This window comes from Marmota monax, unplaced genomic scaffold, assembly GCF_021218885.2.
Source record: "Marmota monax isolate L192 unplaced genomic scaffold, Marmota_monax_Labrador192_F-V1.1 WCK01_AAM20220418_F8-fsc00001, whole genome shotgun sequence".
In the NCBI taxonomy this organism is placed as follows: Eukaryota; Metazoa; Chordata; class Mammalia; order Rodentia; family Sciuridae; genus Marmota; species Marmota monax.
The window spans coordinates 32124521-32144840 of record NW_026693777.1 but is presented as its reverse complement, the minus strand read 5'-3'; the positions used below and the strand labels follow the sequence as shown (position 1 = coordinate 32144840).

The 20320-nt window shown below is 34.9% G+C and overlaps 1 protein-coding gene across 7 annotated transcripts in view; it reads right to left on the bottom strand.

Annotated features, from left to right (window-relative positions):
* The window catches only part of Ddhd1 (DDHD domain containing 1), a 76600-nt gene that overhangs the window by 49268 nt on the left and 7012 nt on the right, over positions 1-20320 (bottom strand). The window lies entirely within an intron of this gene.

The window sequence follows — 20320 nt, the reverse complement described above, 5'->3', positions numbered from 1 at the left end:
GACTTGAGTAACCATAATAAGGAGACTAAAGGGTTAAGAAGTTTCATACAAGGCTTTACTGAGAGTTCCAAATATATCGAATATATTGAGATTAAAATCCCAGAACTAGTATTTGGAAATAGTGTGTATGACAGTAGTGTGATATACTTTTTAGGGATCCCTTGAAAGTTATGGGATCCCAGTTAGCACACAGGGGATAAATGAAACTCTTAATTTTAATAAATTGCTCATCAATTTTAGAAAAAAAAATCAAGAATAATTTTCTTGAATAACTTTTCTCCAATTAAACACTGTTTCCAAAAGCCTAACTTTTATTTCTACTGTTAGTTAAGCTATCTTGCTTGAATCCTTAAAGTTTTAAAATAAAGCAAAAATAAATCAGAATAAAAATAACAAAACTCTAAGAGTAAAAAGCAAAATGAAAAAAAACTATGTAGGGAGCTGGTAAATTAACCGTATAAAGAGAAATCATTTCAACTTAACTTAAAACATATATATTAGGAAATATCTTAAGGAAATAAAGAACAATATATATTATCTTAAACTCTGCACTAATCACACTTTTGACAAGAAAATTGGTACTGCTCATTTTCAACCATAGGTTAAGGTGAACGTACTGATCTATTAAAATCATTAGGAAACTAGAATTTTAACACAAGAGATACAAATATAAAAATCAAAGAAAACCCTTGTTATCATAATTATAAATGTCAGCATGAACTAAGGATGCATTTAAAAAAAAAAGTTCAAGCTAGAGAAGTCTAGAAACAAAGACTGAATATGCGAGCACCCCCCCTAATATAAAGATCTCCAAATATTTCTCACAAGAATCCAAGTCTCCTTTATAAAATAGCTAATTCTAGGTTTGGAACAGGAAATGAACAAGGTGATTTTGAAACATCTGGCCCTACTAGATTTGAACTATGATGTTAAAATTTTCTTATGTTTTTCTGTTGCTTCCTGCATTCTCCAATATTCTGCTATAGTAATTCTGCTATATGGTGGTGTTTGCTAATATTTAGTGCATACAAAAAACATTGTAACTTCATTGTAAATTATGACTTTTAATATTATAAGTGTACTCTGTCAAGTTTTTTTTTTTAAACCTAGATTTTACTTTATTTATCAACCCCTGATTTCTTATTATTTCCATTTGCCTGTGAAACTCTTTATTTATCTTTTGTGTACTGGGGATTAAACCCAGGGGCACTCAACCAATGAACTATACCCTCAGTCCTTTTTATTTTTTATTTTGAGACAGGGTCTCACTAAGTTGCTGAGGTAGGCCTTGGAAATTGGGATCCTCCTGCCTCAGCCTCCCGAGTCACTGGGATTATAGGCATAAATCTCAATGCTTGGCTACATCCCTTTAAATCTTTTTTTTTTTTTTTTTAAATCACATTTTTAGACATGTCTCTTGTTTATAACATCCAATTGGGTTTTGCTTTATGATGTCATTTGAAAATATTTTTCTTTTGAATAAGTCCATTAATGTTTATATGGCTATGTAATGTTGATATAGCTATATTATATTTGAACTCAACTCTTATTCTTTTATAATTGCCAAATTTATCATCATACTTTTTTAAAAAAATATTTTTTAGTTGTCAATGGACTTGTATTTTTTTATATGCAGTGCTGAGAATCAAACCCAGTGCCTCACACATGCTAGGCAAGCGCTCTACCCCTGAGCCACCACCCCAGCCCCTCTTTTTTTTCTCTATATGGTGTTTTTGTGGTTTTGTACTTTCTTTTGGTCTAAGAAAGATCTGCATTTTTGTTCTAGTGTATACCTTTGTCTGTGTCAAATCTCCTTTTTGCTTACTTAACCTTTTATTATTTGGTCTGTCCATTTATATGATAATATGACTCCAACTTACTCTGTATACAATAGAGAATTATATTATTCTATTTTTATTTTCCCTTTGTAAGAACATATAACAATTACACTCATGTCCCCACCACTGTTTCAGTCTTGGATTTATATTTAAGTATGTTAAATTTTTACTAAGTAGTCCCTAAACTCTTACACATTCAAACTGCACTTGCCTGCACTTTAGAGTTGTAAAAAATGCTGTTCTACTGTAGCTTTCTTTTGAATATTGTTCTTAAGGAATCTGATTTTCTAATTTTCCTTTATTTCTCTAATTTTTCTTTACTAGTAGTGAGATACTTTTTCTCCTTGCATCATGATTTAATTAGTTCTGTTCTACTGACTTTTATTCTTCAAGGACTAATTAAATCATAATCCAAGGAAATTTTAAGTGTTTGGGTCTTCTTTTGCCTGTATCTGTAGTTTAACTACTCTCTCTATAAAGTTTTCTTTCTTGCTTGCTTGTTTTATTTATTTACTTCTTTCTGTATCTCATTTCATTCTTTTAGCTGTTTTCCTTCTTTTCATCAATGGTCTCAATTAGATTTTTTTTTTTTTTTTTGTGGTGCTGGAGATTGAACTAGGGCCTCGAGTATGCAAGGCAAGCACTCTACCAACTGAGCTACGTCCCCAGTCCTCCAATTAAATTTTTATTTTAATTTAATCTCCCCTGGATATAATGTGGCTTTACTTTTGACGGTGGGGGGGGGTACCTGTGGGGGATTGAACTCAGGGCCTTGCACCTGACCTGCTAGGCAAGTGCTCCAGCACTCAGCTACATCCCTATGCCCAGCTTTGCCTTTTTCTTCAATTTCTTTTGAATTTAATCAAACATGTCACAGTTCTTCCTTTTTTTGTAGTCTCTTAGATTTTTCAATTTTTGCTTCTAAGTGGTATTTTGTTTTGAGTATGTCCATAAGTTAGCTTGAGAATATTTTGTTAGGTTGGAACACTGACATATAGTTCCTTTTGTTTTGTGTTTGCTTTGGGGGGGAAGAATTTCTACCAACTGAAATGTTTTCATTCACATTTTTCTGTTTTTTTCTTAAACTAGCTTTGTATAGCATTTAATTCATTCTATTCTTGGCCATTTTGTGGGCAGAGTTCTCAGTTTAAGAATTTTTGCTTCTTCACACTGGAAAGGGGCCCCTCTAACAGACAATGTCAGGGTGGAGTTGGGGGGATGTGCTGCTGGGCCTTGTTTCTCTTTTATTTCTCTAGGGCCCTTCCCTTTTGTCCTTACTTCCTTCTTTCCACGCACTACCATGCTTTTCTTCATCTCCTTTTCCAGGAGCACTACTTCTCAGCTGCTGCTACTTCTGGTCCCTCTCACTTCCCTTCCCCTCCCTCACACACCTTCCCTGTAGCTAATTATAGGATTTGTATTTTAGCAGTTACTGTTGGTACTCTCTCTCTTTGGGCGACCGTGGTTTATGTTAACCTATCTCCCCTCTCCTCTTCTCTTCATTGCCTCTTAGGCCTCCTCTTGCCTAACTCTTCACATTCACAGGCTTATAGCAGCAACCGGAACTGTTTAAATTTGATGTTTGTTTACATTAAAGGTAATGAAAAATTCATGGTACCTATATCATAGCAATGTTGAAGGTGTGAGGAATATCCTTTTTGGTCTTATGGTTCTTTGTCAAGACACTGGAGAGATTTAGATTTGGACAACTGATAAACCCAGCCTAATTCCCTTTTAAGATTAGGAGCCATCTCGCCAAAAGGCATGAAAAGCTAATTTCGGTTTACTATAAATTACTGCGATTTCTAAACTTGCTTGGAATGCTTGCCCATGCCTTGAATTCATGCCTGGCTCTCCCTGACCAGATAACGACCCTCTCTGAAGCTCTAATGACCCTCATAAATTCTGATATCAGGGCCCGCTACAATATTAACTAGCCTTTGTGCTACGCTTGTCAAAATTTTGTTATCTGTAAGTTCTCAAAGCATGCTTCGTGTAAATTTCTGTGCTATAAAGCTGTGCTCCAAGCTGCGGGGCTGTCTTCTGTTCCTGCCCGGCTGGTTGAAATTATAAGCTTGCTTTAATTTGATTTCAGTTGGAGTCCGTGGTCTTTGCATCGTGGTCTAACACAACTGCTTCCATTGTCTTTCATTCAGATCAAGAAGCTCATCTCATTTAATCTTAACAATAATATTATAGTTTTTATTTCCCAATAAGCTGAGTCTTAATGAAACTAAATCACCTGCCCAAAAGCACATAAATGGCAATGTGTAAAACAAGATTCCAACCTAAAGTGACTCCTAACTTCATTCAAGTTATTTTAAACTATGCAACTTTCCAAATAGAAAAGCACCCTGTTAGCTCTCTCCCAGGGTATACAGGTTCTTTAGTTGTGCTGAACCACAAATAATTATGGTACACTTCACTTCCTAGAACAAAACAAAACAAAACACAAATCTGTTCCTCCACTTGTATTCCCTATTTTAGTGAAGGGCACGCTGACTGTATTTAGCTGATCGATCAAGTCAGAAAACTTGGAGTCATCCAAATTTGCCCTCCTTAAATGCTTTTTTTTACAACTAAACTGGACTAAGCTGTGTTTACTGTGTCTCCCAAATCACTCGAAAACTTATCCCTTACTCATTAGGTAGGCTTCAGTCTAATCCAAGTACGCACTCCCACTTTCTACTTGTTTAATTTCAGAAGCAATTGTGTCACCTGTATGCCCTGAATTTCTGAACTAAGTCACTTACAAAGGATGGTGATTCCTCCTGTGAATAACAAGCCATAGTACCTACCACATAGGCTTGGACTTTGGACAGCTACACTTCTTTTATGTGGAGAGAACTGTACTCATTTAAGACACTATCATTTTGGCTTTTTTTTATCATATTTTATAGAACCTACTGCTAACTGATATACACCTGCACATATATAGTTTTTAAATGTGACATCACTTTGTAGTTACAGATTGGCAAGACCTGAGCATATCTGCTACACAATGAACCATATAGAAAGGGACCAGAGAAAAATTTTGTTCAGGATTAACAGATGCAAAGAATAAATTTGAACAAGAGATCCAAAATATTGCTTTTTTTTTTTGTTCACAACAATAGTCACTGAAAGTCAATTTAACTTAATGTAAAGACCAGCACTTACAAAAACCATTTATCAGAAAAAAACCCGAAGTCATTATTGTAATTATAACTTTAGCAAAACATGATTAAAGAAAGGCCTTTACTGGAATTAAAAAAAAAAAAAAAAAAAGAACAAGAGTTCTTCACTGGAAAGTTGAAGAACTTCCAGGGCCCATTTTATACTATGAACATTTCCTTTATGCAAATGCTTGAGTGGATCTCTTGAGCATGGGTGGGGAAAGGTTTGTAATAAAGATATTTAGGTATAAAAAATTATATTCACACCAGGAGACAGCAGGGGCAAGTATAAGATTTCTAAAGCTCTGTATTTGAGAAGTATTTATATCTACATTATTTTGCAATATATGATAAGAACAGAAAGGAAGTCTTAAGGGCCTTTTCCCTGGAGCTCATCCATGCCCCTAGAGCTTTCCCCATTTAGGATCCAAGGCATGGCTAAAATTCACCTATGCAAAAATTTATAATGGACATCTGATCACATTTGACTTAAGGAAGAAGGAAATCACAGAAAATAGTAATAGTAATGGTGAAGCACTGGTATTCAAGGGAAGAAGAAATAAGAGAGGAGAATGGAGACATGGAAGACAAGAAGGGTAGAAAATTAAGGAAAATGCTGTTATTCATTTTTAAGATTTATTGTAAACTTACTATCTAGGAACTCTGAATATACTTCTTACAGAATTAATGCTATAAAAGATGGTTCAGGGGCTGGGGCTCAGCCGTAGCGCACTTGCCTGGCATGTGTGAAGCACTGGGTTCGATTCTCAGCACCATGTATATATACATAAACAAAATAAAGGTCTATCAACAACTAAAAAAAAAAATTAAAAAAAAGATGATTCAGATCCCAGCTTAGCCCCACAGAGGCCTCCTTAAACCATTATATATTTAATGTATTAATGCACTATTTCTACCAAGCCATCTTTTATAAGGTTTCCTTAAAGAAAAATGCATTCTAAGGCCTCCAGGTATATATTTCTTCTCTAGGACAGAAACTATATCCCGTAAAATTTTTGTTTTTTAACAGCAGCTAGGATTGAGTAGGTAATGATGCTAATGACTTCCTTGGAGCTATAGCAGAGGCACCAGGTTCTAAAAGACTTCAACTTCCCTGTGTAGGGCATGCAAAAGCTGTTAAGCATTAGTAAAATTAGAGTAGACAACTTGGTATTTTGGTAACTATCTTTAAACTTGGTTACAAAAACAAATATATTAGACTTGTCAAACTAAAAGTTTTTCACTTTAATGCCTAATACGTAATATACTTGAGCTGGATATCATGCTAAGCAAAATAAGCCCATCCCAAAAAAACTAAAGGTCAAATGTTTTCTCTAATATGCAGATGCTAATTCACAATAAGGTGTGGGGGGCTATGGAAAAATAAAGGTACTTTTGCTTTAGGCAGAGGGGAGTGAAGGGAGGGGTATGGAGTAGGAAGAATAGTTGAATGAATCAGACATTATTACCCTATGTACATATATGATTACATGACTTGTGTGTTTCTACAATGTGTACAACCAGAAGAATGTATGATGTGTCAAAATGCATTCTACTATCATGTATAACTAATTAGAATAAAAAATATAAAAAATATAAAAATTCCTCTTTACAGAATTATTCAGATACAATTTCTTTGCTCGATAACCCCATTCAAATTAGTGTCATACATTTGTTAGACACATTTGACCTCCTCAAATTAAATCACGAAGATCTAGAAAACATAAATAGACTAACATCAAGCAATGAAATTCAAACAGCAATTAAAAGTCTTCAAAAAAAGAAAAGCTCAGGACCTGATGGATTCTTAGCTGACTTGTACTAGACCTTTACAGAAAAACTAAAACCATTCGTTTAAATTATTCTACAAAATTGTAAGGGAACACTCTCAAGTACTTTTTATGAGGCCAGTATAACCCTGATACCAAAACCAGCAAAGATGCATCAAGGAAAGAAAACTATAGACCAATATGCCTAATGAACATAGATACAAAAATCCTTAATAAAATATTAGCAGACCACATTCAAAAACACATCAAAAAATAATACAACATGAGCAAGCGGGTTTCATTCCAGAAATGCAAGGTTGGTTCAACATACGCAAATCAATAAAAGTGATTCATTACTTAAAATTAAGGACAAAAATCACATGATCATCCCAATAGATGCAGAAAAGACTTTTGATAAAATCCAACACCTATTCACATTCAAAATGCAGCAGAAGCTAGGCTCGGAAGGAACTTACCTCCATGTCATAAAGGCCATTTACGATAAACCCAAAGCCGATATCATACTAAATGGAGAAAAACTAAACGTATTTCCACTAATTTCAGAAATAAGACAAGGCTGTCTACTCACATTATTCCTATTCAATATAGTCCTAAAAACATTAGCTAGAGTGATCAGACAAGAAAAGGAAATCAAAGGGATACAAATGGGAAAAGAAGTTAAACTATCTCTGTTTGCCAATGATATGATCCTATATGTAGAAGACGCAGAAAACTCAACCAGAAGACTTCTAGAGCTTATAAATGAGTTTAGCAAAGTAGCAGGATACAAGATCACTACCCCTAAATCAACTGCTTTCCTATAATTCAACAATGATACAGATGAGAAAGAAACCAGGAAAACCATCCCATTTCACAATAATCTAATAATACATATATACATACTTGGGAATTACTCTAACCAAAGAGGCAGAAGAACTTTACAATGATATTACAGAACACTGAAGAAAGAAACTGAAGACCTTAGAAAATGCGAAGACATCCCATGTTTTTGAATAGGCAGAATTAATAGTCAAAATGGCTATACTACCAAAAGCAATATACAGATTCAAAAGCAATCTCCATAAAAATACCAATGATATTCTTTACATAATTAGAAAAAACAATTCTTAAATTCCTTTGGAAGAATAAAAGACCCAGAATAGCCAAAACAATACTAAGCAAAAAAAAAAAAAAAAAAAGAGCAAGGCAGGAAGCATCACAATACCTGATCTGAAATTATACTAGAGAGCTGTAGAAACACACAGCATGATATTGGCATCAAAATAGACATGAAGACCAATGGAATAGAAGATACAGAGACAAATCCATGTACCTACAATCATCCAATATTTGAAAAAGGTGCCAAAAATATATCTTAGAGAAAAGTCAGCTTTTTAAACAAATGATGCTGGGAAACTGAATAGCTCTATGTAGAAAAATGAAATTAGACTCCTTATCTTTCACCCTGCACAAAACTCAAATCAAAATGGGGCAAAGACTTAGAAATTAGACCATAAATTTTACAACTGCTCGAAGAAAACAGGGTCAACACTCCATCATATAGGTACTGGCACCAACTTCCTTAATAATACCTCCAAAGTGCAAGAAATAAAACCAAGAATCAATAAGTGGGATGTCATCAGACTAAAATGCTTCTGCACAGCAAAGGAAACAAGAGCTTGAATAGAGAGCCTATATAATGGGAGAAAATCTTGGCCAGCTACCTTTATGGTAGGGAATTAATATACAGAATATATAAAAAACTCATAAAAATTAACTGCTTCCCCTAAAAAAACCCAAAACCTACAAATAAGCCAATTAATAAATGGGCAAAAGAATGAAATGAAAACTTCTCAGAAGATGAAACACAAATGGCCAACAAATAGATGAAAAATGTTCAACATCTCTAGCAATTAGCAGTAAGATTTCATCTCATTACTGTCAGAATGGCAATGACCAAGAATACAAATAACAATAAATGCTGGTGAGGTTGTGGAGAAAAAGGTACATTTGTGTACACTGTTGGTTGGACTAGTACAACCACTCTGGAAAGCAGTATGGAGATTCCTCAAAAAACTACCAATGAAACTACCATATGACCCAGCTATCCCACTTGGTAGTTTCTCAAAAGATCTAAAGTTGGCATACTACAGCAATATAGCCACCTCAGTGTTTACAGTAATACAATTCACAATAGCTAAATTATGGAATCAACCCAGATTCACATCAATAGATGAAGAGATTAAGAAATGGCAATACACATACACACACACACACACACACACACGCACACACACGCACGCACAATGGAGTTCTATTCAGTCAAAAAAAAAGAATTTAAAGTATGGCATTTGTCAGTAAATGGATGGAAATGGAGAATATCATGCTACATGTAAATTAGCTAAACTCGGAAATTCAAAGCTCAAATGCTTTCTCTCATGTGGAAGTTAGAGTAAAATAAAAAAAGGGGAGGGAAGGATAAGACAACATAGTGAATCAATCAAATACGAATTAATACAGGAGTGAAAGAAAGTCTAGTGGAATAGAGGAAGAAGAATGGGAGAGGGGAGGGAGAACAGAAAGGAGAGAAAAGGGGGAGGGAAAAGGGGAGATCATGTACTGAAATTGATTTCCATGCATGTATCCATTTGTCAGGCTGAACTCAACTACTATGTATAACTATAAAGCTCTAATAATAAAAAAATAGTGTCATGCAATAATACTTTGGTTATTGAAATGTAGTAATCTGAATAATTAAGATGTCATCAAAATTGACTGATAACCCAGAAAGTATGGAAAACTTTTTAAAGTATTTAACATTTTCCCCTTAGTAAATTGAATATGCTAAATGGATTTGTACATTTTCTAGCCAACACCTTTATTATAAAAGCCTTGTGGAAGATATGGATATTGCAGTGGGAACAGAGTTGAAGAGCTTTTGACCACCGAAATACATCAAACATTGTCTAAGTTGCTACTGTCAACTTTCTTTACTGATATTCTGTATCACTCTCAGACAAGTTAGCAACTTATCCAGGTTAGTTTAGACTGAATGGAGTTTTGTTAAATTAATTACTATATCAAAGTCTTTCAAACAGTTCTTTTCTCAAGTGATTTCCTTACCAAAAATAAAACTATATTCTTTTTTGCATACTCTCTCAATGTCCATGCTATCCAACATATTTAGTCTATGATTCTACATTATTAATATAATTCATGAATCTGTTTACCAAAATATCTAATCCTACTTGCATTAATACATGGGATAGTCATTAGAGCATCTTACACTTACACTAATGCAAGTAAGGAGCCTACAATTTTTTTTACTATCACAATGATAGCAGACCATCTTCACACTTATCACTAAGCCCTGGCTTGACTTTTACAGAACTGTTAGCATGTTATTCATGGTACTGAAAATCCTGGAGTGCTTGAATATAAAGAAGATAAACTAAATTAAAGTCACTTGACAAAATAGTATGTAAGAATTTAAATGTGATTATAAAAAACAAAATGCCTTCATTCTGTTTTCTTTAAAAATAAAAAACTTCTACAAATCAAAAATGTAAGCAACTCAGTTTTAAAATATGGGCAAAGGATATTATTTATGTTACCAATTCATTGCCTCTCAGCTCCCAATCCACCCTTCCTTACATGCTCTAAGGAAGAGATGAACTCTAAATAATTTTCCCTTGCCAGCTGACCCAATGCTGGGCTTTGCCAGAAGGTGACACTGGAAGAATGCTGAAAGAGGAAGGGATTTCTCCTCTTGATGCCAGTGTGCTTACCTTGTTGGGCTCCTTTAGGATGCACATTTCAATTTTCAGCACTGCTCTGGTGCTGAGACATGGCATATTCTCATGTGCAGCTTCCCCTGATACCATAATTCCCCAGTGAGTTTTATAGTGGAATATCACCTGCTTGCTAGGCACCACCCCTTGAACTGCCCTTCACACACTCTAAGGCAGCTTTCAAGACAACATGACTTCTTGTGAAGCTCTCCTCCAGCACTAACAGAGCAGATTTTCTAGCAATCTCAATGGGACTGCACTCCAGTGACCACTGCTACTCTCAAACTAGTATAAATCTTAATATGTCTTCTTCCTGTGTGCTCTCAGTCTCGGGGTGGTGGCTGCGATCTGTATCCGCTATTTCTTTATACGGTTCTTTTTGCCCCATTACTTTATTCCTCCATTAATGTCTTTATGTTACACTTCCTTGGTTAGAAATGAATGAGCAGTTTCTGACTCCTCACTGGACTTTAACTGATATAACAAAATAATTAATACACTTATAACATAAAATATGCTCAGACTCACTGGTAAGAGAGAAACAGAATTTGAAACACTACATTTGTTAAGTATGTAATCTAGAGAAATTCTGGCACAGATGCACAAGGGAGATATATAAAAATGTTTATTATGGCAATGTTTACAATAGCAAAAAAACTCCAAACAACTTAAATGTCCAAAGAGGAAAATAAAACTATGCTATATTTATGCTATGGAAAAGTACTATGCATAATAGAAACAAATACCTGGAGTTAGATATGTTGGCATGGATAAATCTCAAAAAAGTCACATCTGGATTAAAGGAAAGGAAGATTTTGATTCTATCTGTAAATTTTAATATTTAAGCTAGTTTAAGGGATTACTGATTATTGGTTATGTTGTTTTTTTATGTTTGAAATCTATCATAATAAAATAAACAATTAAAATAATAAACTGATAGTACCTAAGTGATTGGTAAGATAAAAAAGTTAAGCAGAGAGTTAATCATTATTTAACTGGTAAATGAAATGAAAGGAAGTAAACTAGGAACTAAATATCAAAATATTACCTTACATTCAAACACCTGAATACTTGCTTGTTCATTGAGGGAATAATGCAGGCAAAAGTAGCCATAGTTAATATCCTAACATTATTTAGCTTGGCTACAATATTATAACTGTAAAGTTGGATTAGAGTTAGCAATTATACAAAATTCTATTTTATGAAAGAAATACCTCAAAATATACCTTGGGTCATATCTGAAAGCAACAATCACACTATGAATACTAACGAGGGCTTAGGCTAAAGATAATATCTCCATTGACCAACTTCAGGCAAATTTCTCAAGAGGTAAGATATTCTGGACAATATAATTATACCTTAAACACCAAATCTTTTAAGAAATACTGCTAAATGGGTTTTTAAACCTACATGCATTTTCTTCAGCCATATAACTGTAAAATTGATTAATTGGTTTATTATCTCTGTATTAGTTTGCTAGGGCTGTCATAACAAAATGGTACTGAATGGGTGGCTTACACAAAAGAAATTAATTTTTTTTATAATTGGCATCTTTGAGTTCAAGATCAACGTATTAGTAGGTTTAATTTCTTATGATACTTCTTTCTCCTTGTAGATGGTCACCATCTCACTGTGTCCTCTCATAGTCTTTCCTTTGGAGGTCCACATTTCCTCCCCTTATTAGCATATCAGTCCAGACTGCATTAGAGTAGATCAGGGTCCAACCTCATAGCCTCATTTTAACCTCATCACCTCTTTATAGTCCTAACTGCAAATATAGTCACACTCTGAGGTATTGATGGTTAGGGCTCCAATGTATTAAATCTCAGGGGGACACAATTCAACCCATAGTGATTCTCAATAGTTTTGTTACATGATCCTTTGAGGCATTCACATTATTCTCATTCTTTTCTCAAATTTTAATTCATAAAAGGCAGATTTTAGACATTTTTAGCAATCTCATTTCAATTCGGTGAACAGACTTTAAATCATAGGCCATTTTATACTGAGCCTTCCAAATAATATTTTGGTAATGCAAATAATATTTTGGTGAAAGTAATGCAGAATTTTATAGGCTTAGGGAAATTTTTCTCTCTAGGTATTCGATTAAGTAAACAAACAATAACAAAAAACAAAAATTGATAGACTCTGCATAGATATGGGACAGAAACTTCTGCCAAAAGATGGAATAAACAATATTAAAACAGATATTTGAATTCTCAATGCTAATTTTAGCTTAGTGGAGATCATCAATTCTATGCTAACTATAGCCATTCCACCTACAATAAATAGTGCCTGAAATAATAAGAATATGCAGTGATATAACTGAAACTTTTAAAATAAGCAGAGTGTTATTCAAACTTTGTCTACTCTTTCTACTCAATATGTTTTCCATGTTTTAATCCGTGATTTCCAAACCTGGCTGAGTATTAATACTCTCATATGCACTGAGGAATTAAAAGATTTTCCATATTCCTTCACACAATTTAATAAATGAGTTTCTGGAGACAGGGTACAGTAATAAGTATTTTTTTCTTGGTACTAGGGACTGAACCACAGGGCCCTGAGCATGCTAGGCAATCATGAACTTCATCCCAAGCATTTAGAAAAATTTTATTTTGAAACAAGGTCTCATTAATTTGCCCAGGCTGGCCTCAAACTTATGACTCTCTTGCCCCAGCCTTCTGATTTCACTGAGATTATGGGCATGCCCAATAGAAACATGTATTTTTAAAAATATTTTGTTTTAGTTGTAGTTAGACACAACACCTTTATTTTATTTTTATGTGTTGCTGAGGATTGAACCCAGAGCCCTGCACGTGCTAGGCAAGTGCTCCACCATTGAGCCACAACCCCAGCCCTAGAAACATGTATTTTTAAAGCAGATTTTTCAGATTATGTATTATAAAGTACTCAAAAGTGACCAATGGTTCCCAACCAAGTTTAAATCAGTTATTTCCAAATTTTATCATTCAGAGCTAAAAGCTAAAAATATTTTGAACATGTTCATACACACACACACACACACATTATTACTCTTCTGAAATGTTTTATCCATTCTAAGACATACAAAAATAGAAATGTTAAATGAAATAAATATAAATTCAAATATTTCTATTATGTCACCCCCCAAATGCACTGTTTTGCATAACCCATTTTAAAGACCACTGGTTTAAATAACTGAGGATCTTTGAATCTTGAATTCCAGCACTGTTTTTCAGCTCCAAATCTATAACTCAATTGTCCACTGGACACTTCCACCTGGTTGTGCAGTAGCTACCTTAGATGCAGTATGTCAAAATTAACTTTTAGCTTCTCTCTGCCACCCCAAAGAGGATCTGGATGGAACGTTTGTTCTCCCACAATCCAACCAAGTAAAAAACAGAGATAACCTGGTCCACACATCCTCTTACTTGCAATGCTGATATTGCACATTCTATCACCTTGACATCTTTCTCCATCCCTGCAATAACCAGAATGCCACCCTAGAATCTCCCTGTCTCACTTAGAAAACTAGTGAGTTTCCTCATTGTAAACTAACTCTTCCAACTTTCCTTAATTCTTCTATGCAGCGGTCAACGTGGTAATCTAAACACGCAAATCTGATCAAGTTACTTCTCCATTTTTATATCTATCAATATTTTATTCTTACAGGACAAAATTCTAGTCCCTATCTATCTAGTTTTCTTCTTCTACCATACTCCTAATGCCCCTTCCAAACAGAACCTCTGAATGTACTGGCCTTCTTTAGGACTCCATGTCTTTATACCTGACATTCCTTCAGCCTATATATAATATGCCCTTCTTTAAGACTTAAGCACAATTTTCTCTTAAGAGTTTTTCACTTTAAATAGAGCTGATCACTTCCCACCCTTCTTTTTTAACCTACTAGACATCAGATGAATAGATGAATTAAGATTTTTAAACATGTATTGAAACAAAACAATTCATGTTACAAAAGAAAAGTACATTAGGAAGATGGCAAATGTCAGATTGTCAAATACTTACTCTTTAGGAGGACTAACTATAAATGAAACAATCACCTCAAAAATTAAGCTTGGAAAAAAAGTTAAACTTGAAACCTTGTAGAAATCAAAAGAAAAACCAAAATCTTTTTTAAGAAAGAGGAACTAGAGAAAAAAGAGAAAAGACAGATTTGTATAGTCAAATTCAGAATGCTAATGAGCACAGATGCAAAGCTTAAACATATGCAAAAAGAAGCAGAGGAAAACATAAGACACTCCTAAAAAAAATTTATTTGAAGATTATTTTTAGAAAATCATCAAACAGGTGGAATAAATGGTAATGAAGTAGGCCTTATATAGGTTACAAAATAATCCAGGCTATTAGGAACTGCTGACAACCTAACCTTCATATCTGTTCTGATGGTGTAAATTGTGAGATCATAGACATTACAAAATAGAGAACTAGTTAAGGACTCAGAAGCCTGGGCTATAATTCCAGTTCCATCTCTTAACCTTTCTGAGGCTCAGTGTTTCATGTGTAACACGAAGCTATTGTCTCACAGAGGGGCAACAATGGGCATTAATAAAATAACATGTAAAAGCACTGTGTAAACTCTAAAATGCCATTCCATGCTCTGGCATTACTCTGACTTATGGAGTATGTTGTAAAGTTTCTAAATCCACGTGTAGCAGTTAAACCTGGTTATATCAAGAGTAGCTTTCTGGTCAGGTCTGGTGGTACGCAACTGTAATCCTGGCTACTTAGGAGGCTGAAGCAGAAGGATTCCATGTTTGAGAACAACCCCAGATTCAGGGAGACCCTGTCTCAAAATAAAAAGCAGAAGGGCTGGGGATGTAGTTCAGTGGTAGAATGCCCCTGGGTTCAATCACTGTATCAAAGTAGATAGTGGGGAAAGACTAGTCTTTTGGAAGTCTTAGCCATTCGGTTTATCCAAAGCCCATTTTTCCTACTATTTTTTTCCCAAATTCCAAAATGAAAATTCTATGCTAGAAAAAATGAAGAAGCAGGCCCAGAGAACCAAGAATCGCATGTATGCTAAGACTTGAAGAGGAGAGCTCTGTGGACACACTGTGACTGGCTCAGTGCTGATTTACTTCCTGATGGTATCGTAAAAAGCAGGTACTCTGATGTGAAAACAGATCTGAAGAGTCAGTTTTTACACTGAGTTATAAAAAACAAGAATGAAAAAGAAAGGTGGAGACTAGGAAGCTGTCTTGGTCCATTCAGGCTGCTACAACAAAAGATTTAGGTGACTTATAAACAATAGAAATTTATATTTCTCACAGTTTTGGAGAGTGGGAGATCTAAGATCAAGGTACTGGCAGGTTCAGTGTTTGGTGAGGACCTGTCCTCAGATGGCAGAAGGGGCAAACAAGCTCCCTCAGGCTCCTCTGTAAAAGGACTGATTCCTTTCAGCCCTCATGACATAATCACTTCCCAAAGCCCACTCTCTCCATGCACTATCATCACCTCGAAGGTCATATGAATTTTAGGGGAGTTATAAACATTCAGTCCATTTTGGAATCATTAAATGCAGCAATTGGCTCAATTAGGCCACAGGTAAAAAAGAGCCATTAGCAAACAGTTTCAATATGAAATTCTAACAATTACTTCTATCCTAAAGCCCATAAAAATAGTTGTAGAAGTCATTTCAAGTCAACTCTGGCAAACAGCCACTTAATTTATATCAGCTCACTAAAGGTGTTACTGTTCTCCATTTCAACATTCCTGGGCAGGAAGGCATGCAGTATATGAGAGTACTACATTTTGCCTAGTAGAGAAGTAAAAAGATAAATATGGAGAGTAAATCAATTTGCAAAATTGGAAGGACACATTTCTACTTCCAGCAAGGATTGAGTAACACATTCTACATTTATTATCCCACCTTAAGCAATAGAAAAACAGACAAAAATATATGGAATGATGATTTTAAGATACTGTACAACTGGCAGAAGGACTAAGAGGATTCCCACTGCTGTCTATGCTTAGTGCTGGAGAGGATTTTAGGTTATGGTATATAGAGAGGTAATCCAATGAAAACGAGCAATCTTGTTGAGTTGTAAAACAACTCAAAGTTGAGGGAGGACAAAATGGTCAGAATTTATGAAGCAAAATATGGGAAAGGGATTGGACATCCATTCATTCAAATAAATATTTATGGACACATATCAGAATAGCCAGGGGCACTTTTTCTCAAAGTATACAGATATTTTTATACATTTGCCTTGCACAGTCCTTCAGAGGCTATTTATTTCTTCCTACACATGATGTTTGAAATTTAGGTAATATAAAAATGTGAATGAAGATGGTACCTGTTCAACCAGACAGTTTTTCTCAAATCCTAGGTAACCTACTCTAATAACATCCCAAATAACCTTTCTGCCAAAATCATTACTAAAGCAGTTACTAATTTTAGAGGAAAATATTAAAGAAATAAGTCCTAAGAAAAGTCAGGTACTTTCTTATGCTTAAAAAAAAAAAAAATCTAGTATTAAACACTGTTGGTCTGATTCTGATTGAGAGGCCTAAGTAAAAATAATTGAAATTACCACTTATTGACCACCTACTATATGCTAGAGGGCCATCCGGGAAGGCAGAGCTGGATATCTCTAGAAGAGTCCCTCCAAAGTCTTTGGCCAAGTACCATTTATGCACACACAGGAGAAAAACGCCTGAAGCCATGGAAAGGCAGGACATTTCTAAAGTCCACATAGGGCTTAGAATAGTTTCTGTTCCAATCAGCCAGAATACGAACACCTAATCCACAAGGAATTGACCAATGTCCTCTGAAAAGTTTTGATGTGGTAGGAATAAATCATTTCCATACCAAAAACTGTTCTGACCTACCAAAGGTTAAAAGAAAGTCTTGATAAAATCAAACTAACACGAATTTACTTAATTATGTACGTTGAACAAAGTTCAACAATACTACAGGAATCCTATAAAATCCAAAGAATACCTAAGCTATGCAAAGCACAAAACTCGGCCAATAGCCAGGAAAAAGTCAAGTCAACAGAAACACATTCAGGTGGTAAAATTAGCAGAAAAATATGTAAAATAACATTATACTTTATAGATAAAAACCAAAAACCACAACAAATAAAAACTAAAATTGAACTTCTAGAGATGGAAAATACAATATTAAAAATGAAAAATAACTAAGTGAGATCAACATTATATCAGACATTGCAGAAAGTCAGTGAAATTCTTTAAGCTCATAACATAGCAACAGGACATATTCATTCAATAACACATAATAGAAACCTAACAATAGAAACTATCTAAAATGAAACAAAGAAAAAAAAATGAAAATCAGAATGCCAACATTTTACAAATTTGATGAAAACTACAAACTCCACGTTCCTAAAATCTCAACAATACTACCCAGATGAAATATGAAGAAAATCTCACTAAAACACATTATAACAAAATTGCTAGGAGTCATTGATAAATGGGGGGTAAACCAGGAATAAGAATGCTGATACCCCAAAGAATGAAGATATTAAAATAACTGTAAACTTCTCATCAGAAACCACAATGAAAGACAATGAAGTGACATGTTTAAAGTTCTAAAGGAAACAAAAAAATGTTAGCTGAGGATTATAAAACCCTGCACAAATACCTTTCAAAAGTGAAGCAAAATTGTTCATTAAAATCTCTTACAAACTGTCTGCTGAGCTGGGCACTGTGGCACATTTCACTCCCAGCTTCTTACAAGGTGAGGCAGGAGGATGGCAAGTTTCAGACCAGCCTGGGCAACTTAGTGAGACATCAACAGAGTCGTAATAGAAATCATAATTATCTTGATAATAACTCGGTGGAGCAAGAGTAATGCCCATCTGCAAAGGAGAAACTAGGCCAGAGAGAGACTGTAACTTGTTCAAAGTCAAAGAGCTATATATAGTAAATCAAAGATTCAAACTAAAGCAATTTGACAATAAAGATTTGTTCTCTGAACACATACAGATTTTATTGCCAAACTAGGGAAGGGAAGACTACCTCAAATCCCTGACTAACGGTAGATTCAAGATTATTTCAAATCACATCTTATATTAGTTGCCATAGCCTAGCTGCTGTCCCTATCATTCTTCATTCAGCTGCAGGTCAGGAGGAATCAAAGTCTGCATACTGAGGTCTCCTGCACTGTAAGGGATTGTTGTGGGCCATTTTCCCCTTGCCAGCATGGCAGAAAACCAAGAACACTACTGGCTCTGCTCAATTGAAAACTGAGCAGTCTTTTAGAAAACTGTAAAGTTCTCAATTATATAAAAAATCTTGGTAGGGGGTAGAGATGATCTAAATGAGCTTTGGGAGTAGAGTCAGTTCCTCCTATATTTGGTGAGAGGATCTACATATCAATCAATAAAAGTAGATGCTTAAGAATTTAGAATGTTTTAATGGGAACAAATTCCTCTTTCCCATAGGCAGTAGATTCACAAGAGAATGACAGGTACACTTCTCTGAGAGCCAAGTCAGGAAGACTCAAATAGCACAGATCTTTCTAGGCCTGAGAAGCCAAGCAAAAATGACAGCTTCTCACAGGGGCAGGTGACAGTTACAGGGGCTCCAGGGCTCTGCCTATTTAAGAGGTGATCACCAAGACAGCAGGTCAAGAAGATATAAAGTCATGAAAGAGACTACAAATAAAAATAAAAACAAAAGAGTCAAGAATGCCACGTAGGGTATAAATCTGGAGTCACAGAAAACGCAGGAAAATGGAGAAACAGTAATAATTAACAGTTATATAGAACTTACAATATATTCATCATGGTATATTTCAAGTTTTTAAATGTTTTAACTCATTTACTAAAATAATTCTAAGAGGCAGATACTATCATCCACATTTTACAGAAGAAGAAACTAAGGCACAGAGAATTTAAGTAGCTTGAAGTCAAACAAATAGTATATGGCAGAGCTGGGACTTGGGCCCAAATGGTCTGGCTCCCATGGCCCTTAACATTCTTAACCACTACCCAATGCTGCCTCTCTAGAAAAGCTAGTTTATAATTGAATGGAGGCAGCAAAGAGGAAACCTGACAAGCTGTGTTAAGGTGAAAGGTGATTTGAAAACAAATGTGAACCAAGTCTACTCTTTAGGTGTGGCCTACCATATTCTTTGGTGGGTTGTAAATCTTTCCTTAAAAGACAGACATGCCAGGCAATCAGAATTCCAAAAAAGTCAAGCCTACATTCAGAATTGGGGTACACACTATGAGGTAGAGTTAAGCCTTCTTCCTATCAAAGAAAGTAGAATAGATAATGTAGTTTATACAAAACAATAACACAGGCTAAATGAATGTAAACAGCTTAAAGAATAAATTGCAACTATATCTAAAAAGATTCTCTAAAATATGAGGTCCCATTTTTTCTAGTGAAAGACTAAGAGCAAGATATAGGTAACTTATCTTAATCCTACGTAAGAAGTGTTATCAGTGGTTGGCAGTACAATGAGAATGATGAGCAAAGGCAAGCACTTGGTCATAAACCTAGATATGTACTCTTGTCTCAGTGCTAGCCATACAGTAAAGGTTCATTTTAGTACCAGATAGCCACACTGGAAGAGTGAGTACCGCAGACAGTTCTTCAGCAGCCACCCTGTGCATTTCTTAGTTTGAATGGTGCTCAATTGGTTTACTCTGAAGGAGACTCTCTGATGATTGTCTTTTGATTTGAAGCAAAAACTGTTTTCCAAATCATAAACAAACTTGGAGGAAGGTAAAAACACAATGTTTTAAAATGCAGGTCTTACCAGAGGTCTAGTTAGAAGCAATTCTCTAGAA